General features: G+C 43.0%; 1 long non-coding RNA gene across 1 annotated transcript in view; it reads right to left on the bottom strand.

Moving 5' to 3' along the window:
- Nucleotides 1-4,365, bottom strand: part of LOC107571232 (uncharacterized) — a 13,993-nt gene extending 9,628 nt beyond the window's left edge. Inside the window, exon 1 of the long non-coding RNA XR_001607150.1 lies at nucleotides 3,834-4,365. This is a non-coding gene — a long non-coding RNA (uncharacterized lncRNA). The remainder of the gene's footprint in view (nucleotides 1-3,833) is intronic.
- Between the last annotated feature and the right edge of the window lie 7,401 nt (nucleotides 4,366-11,766).

Here is an 11,766-nt window from a genome sequence, read left to right as displayed (position 1 = left end):
CCACGGCAAACCAGCGCGCTCAATTGCGTCACACAGCTGCTGAAATATATCTTTGGCTGTGGTACGGCCGTGCATTGGACACAAACTCAGCAACTCTTCCGTCACTTCAAACTGGTCATTAATACCCCTGATGAAAATTGCTAGCTGAGCACTGTCGGTTATGTCTGTGCTTTCGTCAAGCGCCACAGAGTATGCAGTGAAAACTTTAGATTTGCTGCATAACTGATCATAAATGTCACTTGATAACTCGCTGATCCGCTCTGCCACTGTGTTTGCCAACAAAGAGAGATTGTTGAACAAGTTTTTCTTTTCTGGACATAGAATATCAGCGACTTTCTTCATGCAATTCTTTATAAACTGCCCTTCTGTGAATGGCTTTCCCGCTTTAGCGATCAACTCACTCACCACATAACTTGCTTCAACTGCAGCATCAGCATCCTTTTTGGCTTTATGGAAAAGGTTTTGCTGGGACGTTAGCTCTCTCTGCAACTGCGTGGCTCGTCTTTTTCTCTCGTCTTTCTGGTACTTCTCATACTGTTCTCCATGTTTAGTCGAGTAATGACGCTTGAGATTATATTCCTTTAGGACAGCGACTTTTTCTTTGCATATCAGACAGGTAGTGTTTCCATTAAAGCGACAACCGCTGGTGCTGCGACCTGGGCTACGTTATACTGCGAAGCCACAATCAATGGGAGCCATGAAGGCACACCACACTGAAACACATAACTCACATTAAACTGAACCCAATTTCCCTCAGCTTCCCATACATCATTAACTTACCTGAGAGCAAACAACGCACTGCACACAGTATATCTCAGCAGCCTAACACCACACTAAAGAAGTAAAGATCGCACAAATCACCAAATAACACTCCAACCAGACAGCTAAGCTAAGCGGCTACAAACAGCTACCTTGGCAGTCAAGTCAAGTCAAGTCACCTTTATTTATATAGCACTTTTAACAATACAGATTGTGTCAAAGCAACTGTACAGCATTAATTAGGAAAATAGTGTCAATAATGCAAAGTGACAATAGTAAACACTCATTTTTCAGTTAAAGGCAGTTCATCATTGAATTCAGTGATGTCATCATCCAGCTCAGTTCAGTTTAAATAGTATCTGTGCAAATCAAGTCAACGATATTGCTGGAAATGAAGTGTCCCCAACTAAGCAAGCCAGAGGCGACAGCGGCAAGGAACCAAAACTCCATCGGTGACAGAATGGAGAAAAAACCTTGGGAGAAACCAGGCTCAGTCGGGGGGGCCACTTCTCCTCTGGCCAGACGAAACCAGCAGTTCAATTCCAGGCTGCAGCAAAGTCACATTGTGCAGAGGACTCAACTGGCTCCTGTGGTCTTGTCCTGGTGGCCGTCTGAGACAAGGTCTTTACTGGGGATCTGTATCTGGGGCTCATCTAGTTGTCCTGGTCTCTGCTGACTTTCAGGGCTGCAGAGGTCCTCTCTAGGTGCTGATCGACCCTCTGATCTGGATACAGACTGGATCTGGTGGCTACGGTGACCTCGGAAAGTCCATAACAGAAAGAAAGGGGCGGGCTTTCGACCATGACGAACTCCAAGAGGCAGAACCAACCAACTTATATACCCTAACCAGGGCAGTAGCTCATTGGCCACATATTTAATGGTGACGTTTTAACAACATCACTACATAGAGGTAACAGAACTTACTAGAAGCTGCTTTGAAACAATGTGTATTGTGGATTGTAGCATTTGGACCAATCAGGCACACCATTTTTTATTAGATTTAACGAATCAATTATTCATTAGATTAACAAATAGTCACAGACCCCTCACCCAATAAACATACTGGGTGCCAGGGTGTCTGTGAACGATGGTTACCATGGCAACCAGGACCCCTCAGCCAGATCAGATAAACTTTTATGACTTAAAAGTATGTAGAGAGAATCGTCCTCCTACTCAGTTCTCTCTAGATCAGACACATAATGCCAATAAAAATGGACTCTTCTCTAATTAATTCATAGGAAAACCTTTCTTTGAATGAACACACATATACTTCAGGTCATTGGGTATGTTGTTACTGTTCTTGTGTGACCGGTGTAATCTGCGTTGTGTTTTTTTCTCAGAGTAGTAACCAGACGGACATCAGTTGACGGTTCGACTCTTCATTTACTGATAAAACATAAAACAGTCTTTACAGTGTGTTTTCGCCCTTCTTGTCTTTTCTCTCCCATGCAGAGACAGTGCAGAATCGGAAGAGAAAATGGTATAAAACTGGCATACAAAATTAAAGGAGTGACAAAACAGCATACCTGATAAAACATAAAACAGTCTTTACAGTGTGTTTTCACCCTTCTTGTCTTTTCTGTTAAATGAATGTAAAGTGCAACACAATTAGCACGTGCTTCAAGTGCATTGATCGACAGAAAACTGATCAAACTTAGTGAAAATACAGAAATAATCATATATACATAAAATAATGTCACAAATATGATTTAAACAGAGTATAAAAGTGCTTTTTTAAAGCAAAGATGAAATTAGATTAATCAGAGCTCATTAGAAACCCACCTCTCCCATGCAGCGACAAAAAGCAGAAAGGGAAGAGGAGGTGCAAAGACAGGAAATTAAGACTAACGCTGTTGTCAGAAATTTAAAGGGGAAGGTGCACACACAGACAGGCATATCAGATATACATCGAGAACATTTGTGTAATTCTACATAGGAAATTAACATTACTTTCACCCCTCTAGAATTACACAAAATTCTGAGAACATTGGAAAACTCTGTCATAACACTGGTCATAAGAATTACATGGTCCACACTCTAAACAACCAGTGAAGACAGTCAGCAATCAAAAGCTACCCAATGAAAGGATTAGAATGTGATGAAATTTGGCAGATTTCAAAACATTTTTTAGACCTCATCAAGGTGCCCATTACACCTTGTACACTTAGACCACATACTCAATTAAGGCAAGTTTCACTTGGGAAAAGCAAAAAACAAACAAAGGAAGTGTAACGAATCAGCTCATGAGGAAATAGGAATAATTAATCATAACTAGTTATAATTATATTTTAGATCTGGTGTAGATATTTAGCTGACCTCTCAGGGTCAACTGTCTTGTCAATTCTAAGAACGTTAATTTCCTGGTTAAGGGAAATAACTTCCTTACTGTACAATTCTACAAAAGCTTGTAGCATAAATCTGCATGATTAAGTGACTCCAGTTATGAGCAAACAATGAACCACATCAAGTGTGACACAAGTAAGGTTTTATTAACTACATAAACACTTAAACTAGTCTAACATACTACATAAACACATAAACTGGTCTAACATCCTACATAAACACATAAACTGGTCTAACACACACACACACACGCATACAGTTGGTATAGGAAAGGGTTAAAGCTTCACTCAGTACAGAGAAGAGACATAAGGAATTAAATTTATGGAGCCATTTGCATATTCAGCAGATCTACACCTGAGGGAAACGTCAGATTCTTAGTTCAAACACACCTTGGTAAAAAGGTGCAACTGATACCTAATGTCTCAATTAATAAGACTAAGTTTGATACTTGCAAGTCTCGTCTGTCTGAAAGAGATTCCTGATGCAATCTTAAGGCCCAAGATCTTGCTGAAGTTGGTTGATGAGAAAGAACTAGTTTGAGTCAGAGAATCTTGGTGAAATGGAAAGGTCAAGGCTGAAGCCTGGCACGAGCTTAGGGTTTCCGGGTGTGTTTTTCTCACATCCTCTCAGAAATAAAACAAACCACCGACTGGGTGCGTGGCGTGGGCCTTGGCCTTTAAAGTCGGGTAAGACTCATGCCTCTCAAGTTGGGCTTGTCCAATGAGAGAAACTGCCTTTTTCCAGCGGCGCTTGGTGTCTAGCAGCTGTTAGAGCCTCTGTGAAGACTGGTGATTTCCTTCTGTCGCACCATTCTTTGAGGTTCTTTGCATCCGTTCTGTGCTTTCTCTCGTTGAGCAGGTGTCAGTTCTCTGCAGAACTCTGTGACTTGCCGTTTCAGCTCATTTACCTCCTGTCTGAGGCCCTTGAGGGTGTGGGCCGAGGAGAGGATGATGCTGGTCAGGTGTTCACTTATGTCGCAGTCTCGCTGTTCCTTTCTTTGCCATTGCAGGTTGTTGGCTGCTTGGAGCTGAAGGAGGTACATTACAGTGCTCTGCTAAGTTTCCAGGTGGTCCTGGTGAGCTGGCAGGGCTGGATGTCTGTGGAATGTCTGCGACATACTGGCACACTTGTGGGAACACCAGAGAGAGAAAGGGGCAAGACAAATGCAAGTGCGTCCAGAGGTGTTAAACTATCTCTATGGGGAACGGCTGTGTAGGCCATGTAAGGGATGAATAGCTGGTGAGAGGCAGCTAGTGAGGTAGGGTGCTATGTTTTTGTGTTCGTGAACACAAAGAGAGAGTTTGAGTAACTTTGTTGAGGGGGCCGTAAGCAGGGGTCAGCTGATGACCGGGCAATACATGTAGTCAAACTATTACTTAAAGCACTGATGGTTCATGGGTTTGGTCACTATGACGAAACTGACATAAAATAAGATGAACTCAAAAAAAAAGGAAAAAAAAGAAAAGGAAGATTTTTACCTATTTTTGTTTTTTTCCTAAGATATATGGCTAAGCAGGTGTCACTTGTGGGTGATGCTGCAATAGACTTCATAAACCTAGGGTTAGACTGTTAGCTAAACTAGCAGGGACCCACCAAATACCTAATCAAAAGAAAAAGAAACAGTGGGAATTGTTCCTAGTTCTATCTTGACCTACATTGTGTTGAACAGTAGCTGCCCTTCAATGTATTAGGTCTGGCCCTGAGGAGTGAGGAGAAAGTAGAGAGGAAACAGGGATTAGGCTACTAATAACCTGTATAACTCATTAAGGAAACAACAGTTGCTAGAACTACTGTAATCCTAAACAAAATGTGAAGATGGTGATGGTAAAATAACTAAAATTAAGGTAAAAGTAGAACAAAACAAACAAAAGGGGTCCTAATAGCTGTAGGAAATTAAAAAGGGAAAGTAAAATAAAATAAAAAAATATATATATAAATTTTTTTTTAATAAAATACAAAAAAAATTGATTTAATTAATTAAATCTCAAATTGAATCAAAATCAATTTATTTTTAAAATGCATCAACAGTCAATCATTATATACTGTTCAGATAAAGGATACGATGCTTGAATTTCAATGAAGCGTCCCGCGGTCCTTATCACACAGTCTCTCGATTAACACGCATCAACGAAGAGGAAAGATTCCCGGAGAGAAAAGTTGTCGATCAGAAAGTCAATTAAACTCTTTACCGTTCCTTTAAGATGAAACAGACTGACCCGCGTTATCACGCGCTGTTCATCTCACACACGCGCCCTCCGAGCGAGGTGGTGAGAAAGACCGGGAGAGAAGATTGGTGAAGCAGGCGAGCCGTCATGCAACCACGGCGATCTGCGAAGCGCTGATCTGGTGATCCGAAATAGTCACGGGCTCCACGTGTGACCGGTGTAATCTGCGTTGTGTTTTTTTCTCAGAGTAGTAACCAGACGGACATCAGTTGACGGTTCGACTCTTCATTTACTGATAAAACATAAAACAGTCTTTACAGTGTGTTTTCGCCCTTCTTGTCTTTTCTCTCCCATGCAGAGACAGTGCAGAAAGGGAAGAGAAAATGGTATAAAACTGGCATACAAAATTAATTTAAGGAGTGACAAAACAGCATACCTGATCAAACATGAAACAGTCTTTACAGTGTGTTTTCGCCCTTCTTGTCTTTTCTGTTAAATTAATGTAAAGTGCAACGCAATTAGCACGTGCTTCAAGTGCATTGATCGACAGAAAACTGATCAAACTTAGTGAAAATACAGAAATAATCAAATATACATAAAATAATGTCACAAATATGATTTACATCATATTTGTTATATGATACAGAGTATAAAAGTGCTTTTTAAAGCAAAGATGAAATTAGATTAATCAGAGCTCATTAGAAACCCACCTCTCCCATGCAGAGACAGTGCAGAAAGGGAAGAGGAGGTGCAAAGACAGGATATTAAGACTAACGCTGCTGTCAGAAATTTAAAGGGGAAGGTGCACACACCGACAGGCATATCAGGTATACATCGAGAACATTTGTGTAATTCTACATATGAAATTAACATTACTTTCCATACCTGTTACACTTGTATATTGTCTTTTGTATTGTATACTGTTTTATGCATGCTTATGATAGAACTATTCGTTCATGTAATCTTACCTGTATGTAATCTTACCATGTTTAGTATCTATGAATTTGTCTTCTGATGATCTAAATGAGAGTCTATAGTATATGTTGGTACATAGGCAATATATTACTGTTCTAAGAATCTTTATTAATTTTGCATCAACACCCAATCAAATTACATATGCAAAATACCATGCTCTAAGACAAAGAGTCGTAAACTTTCCCTCCAAAAGTGAAAGTCACCATTGGCTCTGTGACCTCCCGGAGGTGTGAGCTCAATAGGAGATAAAGCTCTCACATCAGTGACCCGCCTCTGTCAGTCTGCAGTTCTGTTAGGGTGCTTTCACACTAGCACTTTTGGTGCGCACCCGGGTTCGATTGACGTCAGAGTTCAGTTCGTTTGGATGATGTGAACGCTGTCTTCCGAACTCGGGTGCGCACCTGCGAACCGTACCCAAGTCCGCTTAAAAAGGGTGGTCTGGGTTACGTTTCATGTGAACTCCGGTATGGTTCCCTCCTAATGTGAACGCAATCGTACCAAATTGCGGAAGTGAACCGCTATTAATGATGTATTATTTGATAAAAATGTGTGTTTGTGTGTGTGTTTCACATACTTTCACTCACGCTGCACACTGTTCTTTAGAGCATTTGCAGTACATTCGTAAGACAGACGTAAGTGCCGTTATGTACTGAAGCTTTGTAAACAAAACGAACGGTTCAAAAACGTAAATATATAAAAGTGCAGAGAGCAATGTTATGCATCTGCCACCTTCTCCTGCACCGTCGTTACTAAGCAACGGGGGAAAACAGGTGCTGACTTGATGATGCAAACTAACTGTGGTTTGGACCCAAATAAAATAATATGAACGCAATCCAGCGGGGGCAGGGGGAGGGGGGAGCAATCGAACTCTGGTTCGGACCAGGCAAGCGAACCAAGTATGAATGCACCCTTAGATTCTGAGAAGATGAGGATGTGAGCTAGAAGGCTTCTGCAACCCTTAAGTCTGCACCAGGCTTCGGCCTTGTCTTTACATTCACCAACGATCCTTGGATCTCAGCCGATGTCTCTCTTAGCTCTTCATCACCTTCATCTGGGAGAAAACCGCAACCAACCACATCCAGTGTTGGGAAGTAATAGTAACTAGTAACTTAGTTACTGTAATAATATTACTTTTTACACTAACTAGTAGTGTAACTAATTACTAATAAGATTGCAGTAATAATATTACAGTTACCATCCAAAAAACAGCTTAGATATAGTTACTTTTGATGCCTCAACTCCGCTGATTTGAAATCCAACAATCAAATAATTCCTAGATTTATTTTTCATAATTTTCACGACTTGCACATGCATGTGATGTCCCCAGTGCCGCAGGCAAGCTTGGAATATGGAAAAGCGTACATTCAGCAGATAGAAATATTGCATTATATTGATTTTGTCAGGAAAACAGATGATCTGAACACTGTTGTGTAAGTTGTGGCTTTACTTTACTCTGGCATTACATCCCACCCACATCCCTCTGATAAGCATGTGGTACATTCTATTACTATAATTAAAAATCTTTTAGGAAAATTAAACGGTTTCTTACAAAGTTATGTGATTTGATCAAATACATAATGAAATATAATTGTATATGGGTAATGGAGAAATTACAATTAGCTTCAAGCTACACATGACAATTGATGAGATTAATACAACACTTCTACTTGAACGTCACTATCAGTCACTATTGAGTGTTTGTAATAACTTCTGACTGCGATCCAATGTGGATTTTGGTCAAATGATGAGGCAGAAATATGTTGTTAGTAACATTCTAGAAGAATTTTGACTACAAAATATCCTTTCCTAGAGTTGATATGAACTTACACTGAATGTTTGCTGGACGAACAGGTTAGTTGAGGGCAATTTAATTCTGCTACAGTTACTTCTGGCAGCTGATATAAATAATTGTAATTATCATAATTAGCTAATTATTTATATACATTTCCCTTTTGAGGTAATTTGCTACAGGATGCTATAAATACCTTGACTTGAATGAACCAAGTTGAAGATTTCTTACTATTAGAGAATGGAAGAATTGGAATGATTAACGCTTACTGTATCAACATAGCGTTAATCAAAAGCAGATGTATTTCATGCACACATTGATAAATCAATGTCTGCAGGAAATTCCTCTGCCTTTTCAGTTTTCTAACACTGAAAAAAGCACGCTTTTCACACCGGCCGTGCAAAGGGCTATGGCAAATTATGTAAAGTGAGCCTTAACCACTCCAACGCGATCTTAAGTAGAATAATATAAACATTAAATAATATCAAACGCCTACATTCACTAAATTATCCAGTCTCCGCTGTAGCTCCCATTACCTAAACTCCCAGAATGCATTGCCGCTGTGACGACACATTCTCTCTCTCTCTCTCTCTCTCTCTCTATTATATATATACATACATACAAATACATTATAAAAATACATATTTTACACACACACACACATATATATACTATATATATATGTAGTATATATTTCAGGGGAATTCCCACGGAGGAGGCAAGAGAGGCAGTGTCTCCTCAAAAATTGGATGTCAAAATAATCGATATTACAAACACAAATCGTCTCAGGTTACGTATGTAACCATGGTTCCCTGAGAAGGGAACGAGACACTGTGTCCTCTAGGGGTCACTATGGGGGAACGCCTTGGCGTGACCCTTGTCTGAAGCATACATTCAAAACTCCAACACATTGGCCGGCGACAGCCTATGACATCACTACCGGTGCGACCACAGTATAAAGGGGTGCCGGGAGAACACGTCATCCGAAGCATGGCAAGGAAACTAGAGGACGCAGTGTCTCGTTCCCTTCTCAGGGAACCATGGTTACATACGTAACCTGAGATGTTCCCTTTCGAGGGAACGAGACACTGCGTCCTCTAGGGGTCGCTATGGGGAATGGTATACCCACACCACCATGCTGAGGGGAGTGCATACCAAGCACAAAGGCGAGCACTAAGTACCAACTCTACCAAAGCTTAAGGGAGTTGCCCCTGGGATGGTTCGATGGCTGTCAGTGACATTATCCCCTTCGGGCCAAAGGCCTGAGCTACATACCCCAGAAACTTACCTGTTAGGGGCCGGGCCTCCTGGACACATGGTAGAGCTCAAAGGCTTGAAATCAGAAGAAGAGATTCCTTTAAGGGGATGTGACCAAGTGCCTAGGATAGTAACTAGGTCTTGGCCTGTCACCCAGGGGCTACAGCTTGCTCTGCATGAGCTCACTGAAGGAACTGTCTCAACAGACCCTTGGTAGCAACACCCTGTTCAAGACGGTATCACTGGGGATATATAGGTAGAGCGGTGCCCAAGGTGAAACCGGGGCCTGACCGACTCAAAGAAAGGGCATGAAGCTGCAGCGTGTAACCCCTACCATACAGGATTTTAGAAAGAATGCAGAATGCTTGATGTGTGTCCTTACCACAGCATGGATTTTAGAAAGTGCACAGAGACTTAGCGTGCACACTTACCATAACATGGATTTTAGGGATACCGTTACTAAGGGGCCATAGAGACTGTTACTAGACAGGCCTAGAGACCCCATGTGACCGTGGCACTCTGAGGGAGTAGTCCATATCATACACAAAGCGCACATAGATGGAAATGACGCACCCCATAGAACAATCCGTCATATGAGGAGTCACCAACTCATCATCATAGTCACAAGCCTGGTCTGGCTAGCAGTAAGTTACCTAGCTGAAGGAGCATAGCACCCAGCTCTCAGCTGAGAGGGGGATACAGATGCTCGATCTACTGTGTGCTCGTAGATAATCCTGAAAGGGATGCGTACTGCAAGCTTAACCATAAACGCAGTGTATAAGGGAGGCAGAGGAAAGGGGCCTAGTAAGCTATTGTCAACCCAATCGAGCCCTGTGCTCTCTACCCCGATAAGAGAGCATGGGCCCCGTTTAAACCAAACCCACAGAGCCTGGAAACAACGGGGCCCAGATCATGCATGGAGAGCTGTTGCTCCTCAGAGCCAGAGCACTCGGAAATGGTTTCCACAGAATCACCCCTCATACCTCAGGGAAAACAGTGTAATCAAGCCCACTCCACAGAGGGGTGACTCACTGGTTCACCATAAGCGTAGGGTGATGCAACTAGCAGACTGCAGAGTGGAGTTTAGGGAGTAAAACCCCTCAACGCCTCAGCGAGAGGAGCTCCACTCTGAGAAATGCATGATGATAGAGTGGATATCCTGAAACAGGAAGCCCCTCGGGGCGAGACATGGGTAGGGTGTCCCAGTCGGGGCAGCCTCTTGAAGCAAATACCCAGCCAGGACGTCCAGGAGGGGGGGCATCTTGCAAAGCATAAACTCCGGAGAGCTCACCAGAAGGAAGGACCCACAGGTCCTGAGATTGCAGTGCTATACTGGCGACATGAGGACCAAGAAGGCACCCACAGATGCCTAATGACTTGGCCACATGATCCAGGAGGCATGAAGCCGAGAACAGGGCTATCATCCAGTCTGGATCCAGTATCAGAGCAGATAGCAAGGATTCTGAGTCCGCTCGCCGAGGACCTACCCTAAACAAGGTCAGAAACACAACAGACATGTCCTGGAAACACTGCAAAGAAGGCTAGCAGAAGGAATCACACAACCACCAGCGAACAGATTTTAAATGGATTGTACTCACCCACCATGGTTCCGACGCATGAGCTCAGTTCAGGAGGCGAAGTCCAAAGAAACCTCAGGTCCAGCTCATCAGTAAGACCATCAGTCCGGACCATCAGTAAGATAGTTTCTATGCTTAGACATAGAACCTAACCAAAACATCATAGGTCCAGCATAAGAAACTGCAATGCAAGAGCAGGAGTTTCCTTGTTGATGGTGGTTACAGGGGAATTAGGAAGGGGAAGATGAAGGCAGATGTTAAAAGCCCCTAAGGGAGGTGAGTATATGTTTCAGGTCTTGCTCTAGTCAGACAAGATTACGCCGCCTCATCTGGATCACCTACCTCAGGTCTTGCCTACCTCCCTTTGACTCGCGCTTCCTCCTAGCCCCACCCGCAGGTGGGGGAGGGGCACGAGTCGCGACACTAGCCTTCTGTGCCCGTCTCTGATCCTCAGACAGGAACGGGCCAGTACCCCTGCATTCTTCAGACTCAGACCTGGACCTTCGTGGAATGAAGGTTTTGAAGGCTGCTTAGCACGCCTTCGCCTCCCTAAACTTCTCAACCACCATCTCGACGGAGGTACCAAAATGTTCGGAAGGCGAAACTGTAGCATCGAGGAGAAAGCCCTTCTCTTTCTTCCCGATATCTGCCAGGTTCACCCACAGATGTCTCTCCGTTGCCACCATGGCCGCCATCGATCTGCCCATAGCAGTGACGGCCTGCTTAGTGGCATGAAAAGCAAGATCCGTAGTGCGGCACAGCTCAGCTACTTCATCAGGGGAAAGGCCCAGACCCTTATCCAGGTCTTTCAGCAGATCAGCCTGGTATGCCTAAAGCACCGCCATCGTGTACAACGAAGCGACAGCCTGACCTGCTGCTACGTATGCCCTGCCATTTAAGC

The sequence above is a fragment of the Sinocyclocheilus grahami genome, unplaced genomic scaffold (genome assembly GCF_001515645.1).
Source record: "Sinocyclocheilus grahami isolate Dianchi unplaced genomic scaffold, SAMN03320097.WGS_v1.1 scaffold1568.1, whole genome shotgun sequence".
NCBI lineage: Eukaryota > Metazoa > Chordata > Actinopteri > Cypriniformes > Cyprinidae > Sinocyclocheilus > Sinocyclocheilus grahami.
This window is presented reverse-complemented; position numbering and strand designations above follow the sequence as displayed.